The sequence below is a fragment of the Acinonyx jubatus genome, chromosome E4 (genome assembly GCF_027475565.1).
Source record: "Acinonyx jubatus isolate Ajub_Pintada_27869175 chromosome E4, VMU_Ajub_asm_v1.0, whole genome shotgun sequence".
Classification (NCBI taxonomy): Eukaryota; Metazoa; Chordata; class Mammalia; order Carnivora; family Felidae; genus Acinonyx; species Acinonyx jubatus.
In genome coordinates, this window is record NC_069395.1 from 53239759 (window position 1) to 53254972 (window position 15214).

Sequence of the window (15214 nt, forward strand, 5' to 3'; positions counted from 1 at the left end):
CTGGGATCCATACCACTGTGGTCAGTTTGGGCATCTGGGATTGAAATATGGATGCTTCAAGCAAGTGCTCATCCGAAACTCAGCTCCAAGGAGCAACAGGGTCTTCTTATTGGCAGCAAGAGGGAAGTGATGGACATTTGGATGCCTTGGTATTCAATGATAAACTGGAGATCAGTGTCATGGTGAGATAGGACATGAGGCCTTTCTGGCCTCCTCTCCCCAGCTCCTGACTTTCAGCCCATGACTGTAATAACCGGCACCACAGGAGCTCACTTAGACATGCTCATGACTGTCAAAGTGTCACTGGGGTCTCTTCCGACAACAGACATATTTTGAATGTCTCCTCCCACAATTAGAGAAAAGCAGCACCTTTCCAAGTGGCTCCTAAAATCAGATGAGTGGACTGGTGCCAGGCTGTGTAAGAATTACCCTTGTGGGTCATGGCTTGGGCCTGAAACCTGGGATTGTTTTTAAGGCTGTCCAGGTGATTATGATCAACCGATGATTCTGAAAATCATTTTGCTACTTAGAGCTTGGACTCTGACAGATGGGGGTTTAAATTCTGCCTCTGCTGTACGCCTTAGCAATTGCATTTTCTTGCACACAAATAGCCTCGTGAACCCTCAGTGTTCTTGTCTGCAAAATGGGGGCTAACTATACTATGCACCTCATGATGTTGTCATGCAGACTAAGTTAATGTGAAGCATGTAAAGCTGAAGCACAGGGCTTGCCGCTCAGTGAGTCATAATACTATGTGCTACTATCGTTATTATTTACTATTAGTCCAGATTCATCTCTTTCACCTCCTTTCTCCACTGTCATGGTTTATTTTTATGCCCAAATGACATATTAACGTTGCTTAGTTATATGAAACCACCCACACTAAATTTTACTTAACACAAACAGAACAAAGAACGTATTAGCATTTTGATTTTATAGGTGAGAAAAGAGGACAGAGAAGTTACATGATCTTCCCCAAATCACATAACTTGTAAGTACCAGGGCTGAGGCGTAAACACAGGACTGTGGGTTCTATAGCCAAGAAGGGTGACCTTGACAGAAACACAGCACAGCAGCAAGAGGGGACACTATCTATTCACACCCTTCTCTCAGGCTTCATGTTCTATGTTTTGAGTGTTTGCGACATTGTAAAGAAACTCAATGAATTCATCGTCCATTTGGTTTTAACAGATTAACTCTTTCTCACAAAGGGGAAGCGAACATGAGGGCTGGTCTTTAACACCTGGCTGACCAGGAGAGGCCACCGAACAGCAGCACCAGCACCAGCATAAGCATATTAGAAACGCAGAGTCGCCGCCCCACATTTGAACCCACATTTTAACAAGGTCACCAGGTTGAAGTCTGAGAAGCAGTAAAAGGAGGCAGGACCACTGTGTGGAGGAAAGGGGTCCAAGTGCCTGTATAGGGCAGTACTTGCCCGGTTCAGGGAGTTGGGATTTCTAAGGGAAAACGACACCTTTGGTGAGGAGGACACTTTGCACATGCAACACATCACACAGTAGATGCATTCCCAGTAGACACATTCCTTCTTATTTTTACTCACATCCTTGGGAATCCTGCCACACGTATGATTTAGACAGCAGTACCATGGGGCCTCGCTTAGACACACTCCTAACTGTGCAAACATCCTTGGAGTCTTCAGATTGACCAAGTCCCTGTACAGGAAACATCTCTGAATGTCTTTGAATGTTAGAATCTCTCCTCACGTTATTAGAGGAAGGCAGGAACACGGTGGTAGTAAAATCGGATTCTGACAGCTATCTAGCATACCTGCAAGAGAAGATGACGTGGAGAGCTGATGAGTGAGCGTGGTTTTTTGACCGTGGCCTTCTGCAGTGACCTTCCCTTGAATTTCTGTTGAACCACAAACTGAGAGCTTCATTGTAGGTTACTTTTTTTTGTGCTTCACTGTTGATTTGTGAGTGTGACAGATGTAACTCTGACAAAATTGTTGTCATCTGGTGTTTCTGGTGGTTTGTGGATTTTTTTAAGATGAGGGACTATGTCTCTTTTTTTTTCACTTAAATTGAAATTTTATTGATACAACACACAGACAGAAAAGAGCACAAAGCTTAAGCATGAAGCTCGAGGGAATACATAAGGATGCACCCAGCACCTAGGTCAGGAAACAGAATGCTAAAACAGCAGAAGTTCCTCCTGGCTCTCTTACAGTCACTACTTCCTCTTTCTCCTCCCACCGGCGGGAACCAAAGTCCTCGCTTCTTGAACCGCAGATTCGTTTTGCATGTGGGAGCCATACTTTTAGGTCAGCAAAAAAACCAAAAAACAAAAAAAACCCACTCCATTTAAAAAATATTATAAATCTTTGAAAACACATGTTCTTCAGGGAACACACAACACTTCAGTAACAAATTCTGTAGTCCTTGGCTAAAAGTCCTGTAAAAGTTGGAAGATTTTCAATTTAATTTTATCTTCTTCTATTGAAATGATTTCAAACTTAGAACTTGCAAGAACAGTGTAATAATTTTTCTCTCGAAACATCTGAGGGCAATTTGCTGGATGCCTTGTCACCACTGCCCCCCGCCCCCCACCAAACGTCTTAGTGTGTGGTTCTCTCACAAAGGATGTCCTTCTACATAATGAAAATACAACCATCAAAAGCAGCAAAATAACATGGATACATCATTACCATCTAGTCTGAAGACAGCGTTCAAGTTTTGTCAACAAGTCCAGAATCATGTACCACGTTTACTAGTCTTCTTCAAAACAGGAGAGTTCTTCACTCTTCCCTGGACTTCTTCTAGAAACTTCACACTTTATAAAATTACGCAGTTATTTTGCGAAAGGTACCTCGATTTGAGTTTATCTGATATTTCTTCATAATTATATTTACAGAACGCTTTTTTATTTTTTACTTTTGGCAGGAATATCACAGAAGGGTTGGTCTTCTCATTGCCTCCAATAGGTGGTGCACAATTTTAATTTGTCTTATTAATGGTAACATTCACTTTGACCACTTGATTAAGAGTACCTGCCAGTCTCCTTTACTGTAGAAGTATTCTCTTTCCCCTTTTAATTAGTATTTTGTGGGACGTGTTTTGAGACTATTTAAATATCCAATTCTATATCAAATGTTCACTCATGAGTTTTAGCATCCATTGATTATTCTTTTTTTATTCAAGTATAATGAACATACAGTGTTATATTAGTTTCAGGTGTACAACTTAGTGATTCAACAATTCTATACATTAGTCAGTGCCCATCATGATAAGCATACTCTTACTCCCCTTCATCTGCTTCACCCATCCCCCATCGACCTCCCCTCTAGCAATCACCAATTTGTTCTCTATAGTTAAGAGTCTGGTGGGTTGCATGTGTGTGTGTGTGTCTTTTTATCTTTGTTTTGTTTCTTAAACTCCACATATGAGTGAAATCACATGGTATTTGTCTTTGACTGACTTATTTCAGTTAGTGTTACACACTCTAGATTCACCCATGTTGTGGCAAATGGCAATCTTTCATTCTTTTTTTTATGGCTGAGTCATATTCCATTGTATATATGCCACATCTTCTTTATCCATTCATCTATGGATGGGCATTTGGGCTGCTTCCATATCTTGGCTATTGTAAATAATGCTGCAATAAACATAGGGGTGCATATATCTTTTCAATTGAATGTTTTCATTTATTTTGGGTGAATACCCACTAGTGGAAATACTGGATTGTATGGTAATTCTATTTTTAATTTTTTGAGGAACCTTCATACTCTTTTCCACAGTGGCTGCACCAACTTGCATTCCCACCAACAGTGCGCGAGGGTTCCTTTTCCTCCACATTCTTGTCAACGTTCGTTATTTCTTGTGTTTTTGATTTAGCCATTCTGACGGGTGTGAGGTGATATCTCATTATAGTTTTGATTTGCATTCCCTCATGATGAGTGATGTTGAGCATCTTTTCATGTGTCTGGTGGCCATCTGGATGTGTTCTTTAAAAAAAATATCTATTCTTGCCCTTTGTGCAATCCAGTGATTATTTTTATCTGAATCAATATTATTATGATGGTTGCCAGACAGTGATTTTTAATCTAATCATTCATTCTATATTTATTAGTTGGCATTCTGCTGTAAGGGAAAAAATTTCCCTTCTCCTTATCAATTAGTTAATTAACTCATGCATATCGGTATGGACTCATGGATACTTATTTTATTCGCTGGATTCTAATCTCTTGTTATCATTATTTATCAAATCTATTATCAAATTGTCCCCAATTTGGCAGTGTCCCTATCATTTTTTTAGTACTTCCTTGCTTTCTGGAATAAGATATTCTATGCTCATTTGTAATTTTCGTGCCATTTCTTCTGAGAGTCCTACTTCCTTTTATTTTTACTTAAAAAAAAAAGTTTATTTATTTATTTTGCAGGGGGAGGGGCAGAGAGAGGGAGAGAGAGAGAGAGAGAGAGAGAGAATTCCAAGCAGGCTCTGCACTGTCAGCACGGAGCCTGATGTGGGGCTTGAACCCACAAACTGTGAGAACATGACCTGAGACAAAACCAAGAACCAGACGCCCAACTGACTGAGACACTCAGGTGCCCCAGTCCTACTTCCTTTTAAAGGAGAATGATGTTTAGAAATCAAAATGTGGAGCTAGGTATGTTTATTGCTACTGGAAAGTCACTGCTCCCAGCTTTTCTCAATGACTAGCGCTAAGGCACACATACACACACATTCCACTCAGGCTTCTGACAGCCTGCACTAAGCTGTGAGGTCACTCTCCTCATCTCTTGCTCTATGATCTCTTACCTTACCACCCTTACCATGTGCCCAACCCACAGCTAGATCCTCTCTTCGCCCTGCTCAGAACCTAACATCCCTCAGCTGCTGTCACTGTCTCTCCACACAGTCATCCTCTTTACCCCATTGCCACAGCCCTCTCTTCCCCAATTTGGAAACTCTTCATAATTACCCTTCAAGACTCCCACACCCTGGAATTCTACCTGTCATCCCCACCTATCATGCTCAGCCCCTTTGAGTAACTTTTGAATTATGCAGGATTGGGGCGCCTGGGCGGCTCAGTCAGTTAAGCCTCTGACTTTTGATTTCGGCTCAGGTCATGATCTCACGGTTTGTGAGATTGAGCCCCACATCTGGTTCTGCACTGACAGCATGCAGCATCCTTGGAATTCTCTGTCTCCTCTCTCTGTCCCTCCCCTGATCATGCATGAGTACACACACACACACACACACACACTCTCTCTCTCTCTCTCTTTCAAAATAAATAAACATGAAAGAAACACGTTATTGAATTATGGAGGATGAAAGGCAGGAAGGAAGAGACTGTCACAGGGCCAACATCTCCATTAGGCACATAGACACAGTGCCCAAGGCCTATGACACTTGTACGGGCCCACAACAATGTTGTAATTTTAATTTATTTTAAATTCAGAAAAAAACAATGAACATCATAATGAATCCGGCCTGAATTATATTTATTTTTACATCAAGACAAAATAAAATGTTTACTTTTTTTTAAGGTATGGAAGGCAATTTATTTAGCTTTGTGAAACTTTACTTTCACAATAATACATACCCTTGGCACTGTAAGACCTTATTAAAGTTTTGTAAATTGTGCTAATAAGGTAAATATTTAGGTTGATTTTATGAGGTTTTCAGACATTAAGTTTGAAAAAGTTAGTGGTTATCATAATTTGCACACATGATGACAATGAAAGCAGTAAATGAAATCAATGAATACGATTTACCACCCCTGGGGCACCTGGTGGCTCAGTGAGCTAAGCATTGAATTGTGGGTTTGAGCCCCCCATCGGGCTCTGTGCTGACAGCTCCGAGCCTGGAGCCTGCTTCAGATTCTGTGTCTCCCTCTCTCTCTCTGCCCCTTCCCCACTTGTACTCTGTGTCTCTTTCTCTTAAAGATAAATAAACATTAAAAAAATTATTTAAAAAATCAACATTAAAAAAATAAAAAACTTGATAATTGTAAATAAGCTAACATTTAAAAATGTATACTTTGATAAGTATATGAATAATTAGGTAAACTTGACTAATTAGGAGAAGCTGACTGGGATACACACATTAAGCAATATAAGTGTTCATCTAAATTTTTTATATTTCATTTTTTTTTTTTACAAAATACTTATTGAAGTTGTTTAATGTATAACTTCTCATGTGCCATTTTGGAAGTCCTTTATATTGAAGACTATTATTTGTGTGTCTGATGCCAAACAGTGCTTATTCTGGACCTCCATGTTTGTATAAATTTGATTTCTTCTTGAGACACAAGTTTCTTGCTGGATTTCTGAGGTAACGTTTTTATTATTTCTGCAGTGGGTGGTGGACCCTGGTGCATCAGCCAGTCTGGTGATTTACTTCCCTCAGGATGCTGTGAAATTGAATGAGAGCGAGATCATCGTCCTGCTGGTCTCAAAACTTCTGACATGTTTGGTTTAGTATTGTCTCTTCTGTCGGGGAACCTTATTTTTTAAATTAAATTAAATTAAATTAAATTAAATTAAATTAAATTAAATTTTATTATTTAATTTTATTTTATTTTTGAGACAGAGAGAGGTGGGGGGAGAGCACGTGTGAGCAGGGGAAAGGGGTAGAGAGGGAGAACCCCAAGCAGGCACTACGCTTAGTGTGGAGCCAAACACAGGGCTCCATCCCATGACCCTGGGATCTTGAGCTGAGCCAAAATCAAGAGTCGGATGCTCAACTGAATGAGCCACCCAGGCACCCCCTGTCAGGAAACCTTATTAATGGAGTATGTGCCTGAACAACCCTGCGGGCAGATGCCATCTCACTGCCCATCATGACCCAAATGTTTAATTAATTTTTATGGAGGAAGGAAAGTGTCTATTCCCCTTGAAAGCTGCAGTGCAGTCCTGCGGCCTTGATTAGTTTTGTAAGTCCAGTTCCTTGTAGAGTTTCTGGAACATAGCATATACTCGATAAATGTGAAATAAATGAATGAATAAATGGCCAAGTGTTAGGGCTTATGTTTCTTGTTTTTCCCATGGCAGAAAAGAATAGAGCAGAAAAAAAAATCATCATATTTGTTGATGGCCTGTTTACTAGAATGAGTGTTTTCTTTGCCCCCAGTAGTTCAAAGCTATCTATATATTCATCCATTAATTCAAATACTTATTGGCTCCCTACAATAGGAAGTGCTTCCTTTGTGTGTCAGTATGGGATTGTGGAATGTCCAGCTTGGTCTTAGGAGAGCAGGCTGTGTCTATAAGAACAAAGTCCTGAACTAACCTCTCCGGCACAGCACTGTTGTCCATGGGCCCCACACGTCGGAAACACGCTGAGCTAATCCTCCAGTTCCAGTTCTACACATCCCCGCTCATGCAGCCTTTTCTATACCTTTGACACGAGCCAACTTCATCTTTTCTCAGCATGAGTCACTGTCAAAAACATACACATTGTCATAACTGCTGTAGCTCTAGTGCTGTCCGTTGCTTTTTAAACAATCATAAAATCAAATCTAAAGCTCACGTTGAGAGCTTGTTTTATTGATGACGTACAATGGGAGATGGATAAGATATTTGGGGCCAGAACGGTTGACCATCTACCATCTTTATTGAGAAATTTCTGATTTCCAATCTAACTAACTCAAATGAGTCGTAATTCAGAGACGTGATAAAGTTAAATTTTCCTCTGTGCTGACTATGAAAAGCACTTGGGAAGCACAATAATAACATAGACATGATTGTATAAGGAATGCTCAATATACTTAAAATAACACTTTCAAGTACCCTCAAATACTTTGGCATAAAATATTCCATTTGAACCTTTACTATTTCTAGGTCAGCTATTGGCAAACTGTGGCCTGGGGTTGCGTCCAGCCTTCTCCCTGTTTTTTTATGGCCTGTAAACTAAGATTTTTTTTTTTTTTACATTTTTAAGTGGTTGAAAAAAATAAAAAGAATATTCTGTGATATGTGAAAATTGCAGTAAATTCAAGCTTCGACGTCCGTAAGTAAAGTTTTATTCAACTCAGCTATATCCATTTGCTTATGTATTATTTGTGGCTGCTTTTGAATGATGAAGGGCAGAGTTTAGTTGGAACAGAGACTTTTGGATCAGAGACCAAAGCCAGAAATATCTGCTATCTGAAACTGTACACAAAAGTTTGCCTTCCTGGGTTTGAGGTACTAGAGACACATCAATGAACAAAACAGAGATCTCTGTGTTGGGGGAAGTCATCAAGAGGGCGTGACTACCAGCTGATCCGAGAGCTAGACCCAGGTGACAGGAGGCTTCTTAGCCCCCCCCCCATAATCGGAATGTACATTCTGAGCATCATTCCCGTAGCCAGAGCTGTTTCAAGGGCACAACCTTAAAAAAGAAATGTGTTGTTGAGACCCATTTGGATTGTATATGGGACTGAACCCTGTTAAGTGCTCTATATAAACTTTTAAGATTCTGGCAGGTAGGTATGATGACCTACCAATCTGGACTGGCCTGCTTCTTTCTTTGGTCTCTCCTTGCCCTCTGTGTAGGGGGACCAGGTTTGAATTTCAGCTGGAGAACTCCCAAAGCTGCAAACCAACACCCTGCCCTCAGAAAACTTACATTCAAATACGGGAAGACAGGAAACAGTAAGCATAAGTACATTATATATAGTATTATTAGGATGTGATAAATGTGATGAGAAGAAAAGATGTAGAGGAGGGTAAAGGGAATAAGGATTTTCTTTTTTTGGTGGGGGGAGGATGTTACACTTTGGAAGACAGCAATCAGGGTAGACCTCATTAAAAAGGTGGTACCTGAGCAAAGAATTGAAAAGGGTGAGGAAGTGAGCCACGTGGGTGTCTGGGGAAAAGCATTGGAGGCAGAAGGGATAACAGCAGCTCCTCATACGGTTGTTGTGTAGATTGAGTTCATGTATTTAACTAAAAATAGTGCCTGGCAAATGGTAAATTCTCAAAAAAAAAAGGGGTTCTTTTTTAGAACGAGCTAGCTGTAGACGCTCCTTTCCTCTCTGCAGTGGGCGGATGTACTGAGTGCCTCTTGGTAGGCGCTCACTATAGCAGAGAAAGGCTCTCCTAAGTACGCGGGGTCTTGATATCTTAGCTTTATCTATCCCAGGATTAGCTTTCATCCCTGGGGCTTAGCTCTCAGGGGCAGAGCCATCCTGGAGAATCATGAGCTCGGGAGGTATCATACCTGTGGTCTGTGTATTTATCAGATACGGATCCCGGAGTCTGTCGGCACACACAGGCGCAGGGACTTGCCCTACCGTCACACAATTAGTCAGCAGCAAAGCTTCGATAGGCATGGGGTGTTTTGCTTCCAGGTCTAGTGTTCTGTTCCTGCTCTGCGCTCCTCGTCCTGCAATAAACCTATTTTTACACGGCTTATTTCTTCCAGTAAACTTTCAGGTGTCTTTGAGCAGGGACCACGTCTTACTCATTTTTGTTTTCCCCTTCAGAATCAGGCACTAAACAAACAAAAAACCAAAACCGTTGCAAGAACAGTCAGTGCTTGAATTTGTTGGGTACCGTTTCAAATCGTAACCACTACCTGTAAGTCTGTCAGATAATGCCAACGTGGGACCGACCGTCCCTTGTTTCCTGCGTTTGTATAAAGCATGGGGACATAAATTGTCCTACAAATCAGGGAGCTCCCAGAAGAGATACCGGACATTTACATTTTCAAACTTTTTTATGTTGCTAAATATCATGTGAAGATCCTGGAGCATAAAGATGATTCATGAGCTTTGGGCTTTGATGAGCAGTAGCGTCAGGCTGCTAGATAAGAGATGGCATTTCCAGGACAAAAAATGGGGCAGACAATGCAGGACAAACACTTTGTTGTCCCTTGTCTTAATCCAGAGTGGGTTCTCAAAGTGTGGTTTATGGACAGGCGGCATTAGCATCACATGATGCTCGTCAGAAATGCAAATTCTTGGGGTGCCTGGGTAGTTCAGTCCACTGAGCGCCTGACTCTTATTTCGCCTCAGGTCATGATCCCAAGGTCATGGTATTGAGCCCTGTGTCGGGCCCCACGCTGAAGCTGAAATAAAAAAATAAAATAAAATAAATGTGTTCAACAAATTTTTTAAAAATGGGAGAAATAGTTAAGGATATGTGAACTTCCTGGGGACTGCTGTGAGGTGACACTGGATTATGTTTATCACCTGATTCCCATATGTCCTTGCTCAGACTGGCCTATTTTAGAGTGGTGTTACAGGCCCTAGGAATTAGTATTCAACTCAAGAGTTTGTAGCCAACATTTCCTAAAGATTTGGTGGGTATTTTTTAGGTAAATGGCTGCAGGCTCATTTGGGTAAAGTTATGAAATTTCAAGGTCCTGATGTTTGAACAGTCTGGCTTCTGTAAAATATTTGCTTGTAAAGTCCTGCTTTTTTTTAATTTTTGTAATAAAAGACACTCAAAACCTCTCAATTTTTGTGCTTGGAGGCTCCATGCTCTACAAACCAGAGTTAGAGATCTCCAAGTGTCAGGCCACTAATTGCTATAAATATTTCATTGTAATTGCTAATCATGCCCATTCTTTTTTAGAGGTTTGTTTAAACCCTTGTTTAAACATCAGTTCTGGGTAAATAAGGCTGAGATGATCTAGGAGTACATTTTTTTCTTTTTTCTTTTCTTTCCAAGGAAGATGGAATATGCTAGTGGGAAAGCCTTAGATGTGTCAAACATTTTGATGAGATGTGTGTTCATTTGAGAAAGGAACCAGAGAGAGAGAGAGCCAATCTGATGTGTACTGGAGGGAGAGAGAGAGAGAGAGAGGGAAATCTGAAGCTGAGGATGGGGATACATCAACAGGGAGTGCGAAAAAAGAGCCCATGAGACCAGATACTGCATTGGGAGGGCCAGAGCAAGAATCCTCTGATGGCAAAACTGCCTGGAAGGCTGATAATAGAAATATTAAATGTAGATTTTTAACATGTCTGCTGTGTTTATGTACTCTTTAGCAGTTGAAGCAACAGGAGAACACAACCAGTTCTGTGATTTACAGTTTCTCTTAACAGAAGAATGTCAAAATTATGTTGGCAATAAGAGCGTTGATAAAGGATTTTGCCTTTCCACTCTCATATGAAGTTGGAGAAATGCAGCGATTTAGGTTTGAGAAGAGAAACAATTTGGAGGATAAATTTGGTTTTGTCTTTAGGTGACCTAAACTTGAACAATAAAGAGTAACGAGGACTTCTGTTTCCAGCGATATGGCAAACTAAGTTATCTGTTATCTCTTCCAACGCAAAACACTTAAAAATGCTAGACAAATTACAATGGGCATCCTTTCCGGTGCATAGCTGAATTTATAAGAAAGAAGGGGAAACTCCAGGGCCAAAACTTGAGAGTCAAATGAAAAATTGGAAGGGTTTGTAGGTCTCAATAACCAATATACTTGGATTTTAATGGCATCACAAGGACGGAAGACAGGTTTTAGGTCCATTGGGTAAGAAATTGATGAGACTTGCAGTGGCAGCAACAATGATGAACAAGGTGGACTAGAAAACAACTACTTTCGGCTAGTCGCTGACCAAAAAAAAGCGTTTCCTGATGAATGGTAACTGCAGGACTATTCTCACATGGTTTAGGCATCCAAATTAATTTTGTCCACATGCTCTAATAACATTCAATCAAAAACTTACCATAATGGTGCATCCTTGGACACCTGCCAGAAGCACGTGCCACATCTGGAAGAGCATGCTCTCAGTCCAGGCCTTTGCAAAACAAATGACAGGATTAATCCCCAGGGTCTTCAGATTTTGGAATTATTCATGTCTTTAAGTATGTTCAAGTGAATAAATAACTAAACAAATGAGGGAATAACAATCATAATAGAGAAACAAAACCTTACGAACAGAAGATACAGTAAAACCTTGAGTTGTGAGTAACTTGTTCTGTGAGTTCTGCAAGACGAGCGAGTGATGTCTTACAATAAGGGTAGTACTCGGTGTGGAATGTCACATGATCACAACTGAATCAAAGGTTCTTGAAATTCGCTTTGATATGTAAGTGCTTTGGACGTAAGCATGTTTCTGGAATGAATTATGCTCACAAACCAAGGTTTTACTGTAGTATTAGAAAAAAGAACCAGATAGAACTCCTGGAACAATTATAGCAATCGACATTAGAAACTCCGTGGAAGGGTTAGTTGCAGATTAAAAGTAGTTTAAGTGAGAATCAGTAAGTAAGAAATACAGAAATAATCATGAATTCACCAAAGATAAAGAGGGATTCCTTCTTTGGCTAGATTCATACATCTCTTTGGGTTACATTATAATTATAGTTATGTTGGCTTAGGAGCTGTTACAAGACTCGCAAAGAGAAGAAAATGAGTTAGCACTCTGAAGTCTTTACAACTATCTTATTAGCTTAAAGAGAAGGTGATCTCAAAAAATTAAAAATGGAAATTTTCTTATGGTCATAAACATGATACAAATTTCTCTTACCCTGTCATTGGCAGGTGAACAACCAAAGAAAAGTGGGTGTCATTGAATGCCTCAGTAACAGCTGGGATAGTAAACACAGCATGCTCCAAGGGCTCTTCTAGAGGGAAGAGTGGGAAAGTGTGATGAAATAATGATCACTTTTTCTTATTTCAAAATTCTCAATGTGCATAACATACTACCATTTGTAAAAATAAAAATAATGTGTCTTACATAATATTTATTTTACGTATATGCATGCAATACACAGGAAACTGGTAACGAAGGCTGCCTCTGGTGAGGGGAATTGTGTACCTAGGGGGATAGGTATGGGAGAGAGACTTATTTCTCACAGTTCTCAACCTTTCTAGTCTTAGGACCCCTTTTGGTCTTTTAAATTTTTTTTAATGTTTATGTATTTACTTAAACTTTTTTTAAACGTTTATTTAGTTTTGAGAGAGAGAGAGAGAAGTGGAGGAGGGGCAGAGAGAGAGGGAGACACAGAGTCCAAAGCAGGCTCCAGTTTCTGAGCTGTCAGACAGAACCTGACGCAGAGCTCGAATTCATGAACCATGAGATAATGACCTGAGTTGGACGCTTAACTGATTGAGCCACCCAGGCACCCCAGGACCCCTTTTGGTCTTAAAAATTATTCAAGTTCCCCAAGTGTTTTTGTTTATATGAGTAATATGTTCATCAATATTTACTGTACTAGAAGTTAAAACAGAAATCTTAAAAAGATCTATTTAATAATTCACTTAAGGGGCATCTGGGTGGCTTGGTCGGTTGAGCGTCCGACTTTGGCTCAGGTCATGATCTCACGGTCTGTGAGTTCGAGCCCCGCGTCGGGCTCTGTGCTGACAGCTCAGAGCCTGGAGCCTGTTTCAGATTCTGTGTTTCCCTCTCTCTCTGCTCCTCCCCTGTTCATGCTCTGTCTCTCTCTGTCTCAAAAATAAAATAAACGTTAAAAAAAATTTTTTTTAAATAATTCACTTAAAAGTAAGAATAAACCCATGATTTGTTAGCATAAATAATATCTTGTTAAATAAAAAATAAAAAGAGAGCCTTGAATAATAAATAAAATAAATAATAAATAAAATAAATAAATAAAATAAAATAATAAATAAAAAATAACTATATTTTCTAAAACAGAATTTAGTGAGAAGAATGGCATTGGCTTTTTTTTTTCTTCCTGTAAATCTTTCTAGTGTCTGGCTTAAGAGACAGCTGGATTCTTACATTAACTGCTGTATTCAGTGTTTGCGATCTTACACATCATGGAGATTCTGGGGAGCACCACTGTACCCTTGAGAGAGAATCAGAGTGAGAAAGGGAAGCAATATCTTAGTACCATTATGAAAATAGTTTTCATCTCACAGACCTATGCAAAGGATCTCAAGAACCTTGGATTGCACTTTCAGAATTGCTTCTGTATAAAATCTGTTTGAATTCTATACCATGTGCATGGATTAGCAAGTCACAATACATCCAAACTTGCATACATACAAATATCCATACATGCATATGCATGTATAAATGTACACCTTTCAAGGCTCTCTCTTCTGATCTTTCTGGAATGCAAAAAGAAAGGTAACTGGAGGTTCCTGTGAAACAACCGTGTCACAGTTTTGATAATGCTTTTAGAAAGGAAAAGCGAATATATAGCTATTATATCTAGTATTTATTGGGTGCTTATTATGTCCTGGACAGTGTGTCAAGAATTTTACCTGCCTTATATAATTTAATCTTTTCCTGAACCATATGAGAAAGGTGCTATTATTTTCTTCACTTTATTAAGGAGAGACTGGGACTTAGAGAAGTTCAATCATGTGTCCGAGATCATGCAACCATTAGGATTTTGCTACATCCAACTCCAAAGCACATCACTTTCAAAAACTAGAGTCTAAATGGTTGTCTTTTTTCTTCCTTTAGTGTTTAAAATTGTGGTAAAATACACATAACATAAAATTTACCATCTTAACCCCTTTTGAGTGTATCATTCAGTAGTATTAAATACTTTCATAATGTGCAACTATCACCACTATCCATTTCCGTAATTCTTTTCATCTTGTAAAACTGAAACTCTATACCCATGAAAAGATAACTGTTCTTTCCACCCTTCCTCCAGACCCTGGCAACTACCATTCTTTCTGTCTGTACAATTTTGACTACTCTAAGTATCACATATAAATGGAATTACATAGTATTAGTCTTTTTCACATAGCAAGGTGTCTTCAAGATTCATCCATGTTGTAGCTTATATCAGAATTTCTTCCTTTTTATTTTAATATATGTGCTGCTGAAGTGAGCACAAAATTACCTCATTTTTAAAAGCTGAATAATTTTACATTGTAGGCATCTATCACATTTTGCTTATCACTTCCTCCATCGATAAACACTTTGGTTGCTTCCACATTTTAGCTATGGTCAATAATGCTGCTGTGAATAAAGCCTTTAGTTTAGTTAATATTATTATTATTATACCAATGTTCTTAAGTTTGACAAATGGACCATAGATATGTTAATAACGGGGCAAGACAGTTTTGGTGAAGGAATTCTGTGTATGTTCTTGTAACTTTTCTGTAAATTGCAAATTGTTATAAAAGAAAGATATCTTTAAATAGTGAATGACAAACTTTTAATATTTGGTCAGTAATAAATATACCTTCAGGAAGATTCTTCTCATATGTAATTTCTTTCTACTTCAGTATAAGCATGTATTGCTATTTTTGTCTATTTCCTGTTAGTCATTAAGAACCTCTGCTCTTTACTTGCCATAAAAAGTGTTTTTTTATGACTAAAAATTTG

General features: G+C 39.2%; 1 protein-coding gene and 1 long non-coding RNA gene across 4 annotated transcripts in view; one reads left to right on the forward strand and one right to left on the reverse strand.

Annotated features, from left to right (window-relative positions):
• The window catches only part of TNFSF4 (TNF superfamily member 4), a 201490-nt gene that overhangs the window by 50631 nt on the left and 135645 nt on the right, over positions 1–15214 (forward strand). Inside the window, exon 4 of one of the 2 annotated variants that reach the window (XR_008293227.1) lies at positions 6325–13344. The exons of the other annotated variant lie outside the window; for it this stretch is intronic. The gene's annotated coding sequence lies outside the window, so the exon portion shown is untranslated. Of the gene's footprint in view, positions 1–6324; positions 13345–15214 lie in introns of those variants that run through there. 2 annotated transcript variants of the gene reach the window in all.
• The window catches only part of LOC113595649 (uncharacterized), a 551139-nt gene continuing 545749 nt past the window's right edge, over positions 9825–15214 (reverse strand). For both annotated transcript variants that reach the window (XR_008293228.1, XR_008293229.1), the window contains 3 exons: positions 12431–12527; positions 11627–11698; positions 9825–10020 (listed from right to left, as the gene is read on the reverse strand). This is a non-coding gene — a long non-coding RNA (uncharacterized LOC113595649). The remainder of the gene's footprint in view (positions 10021–11626; positions 11699–12430; positions 12528–15214) is intronic.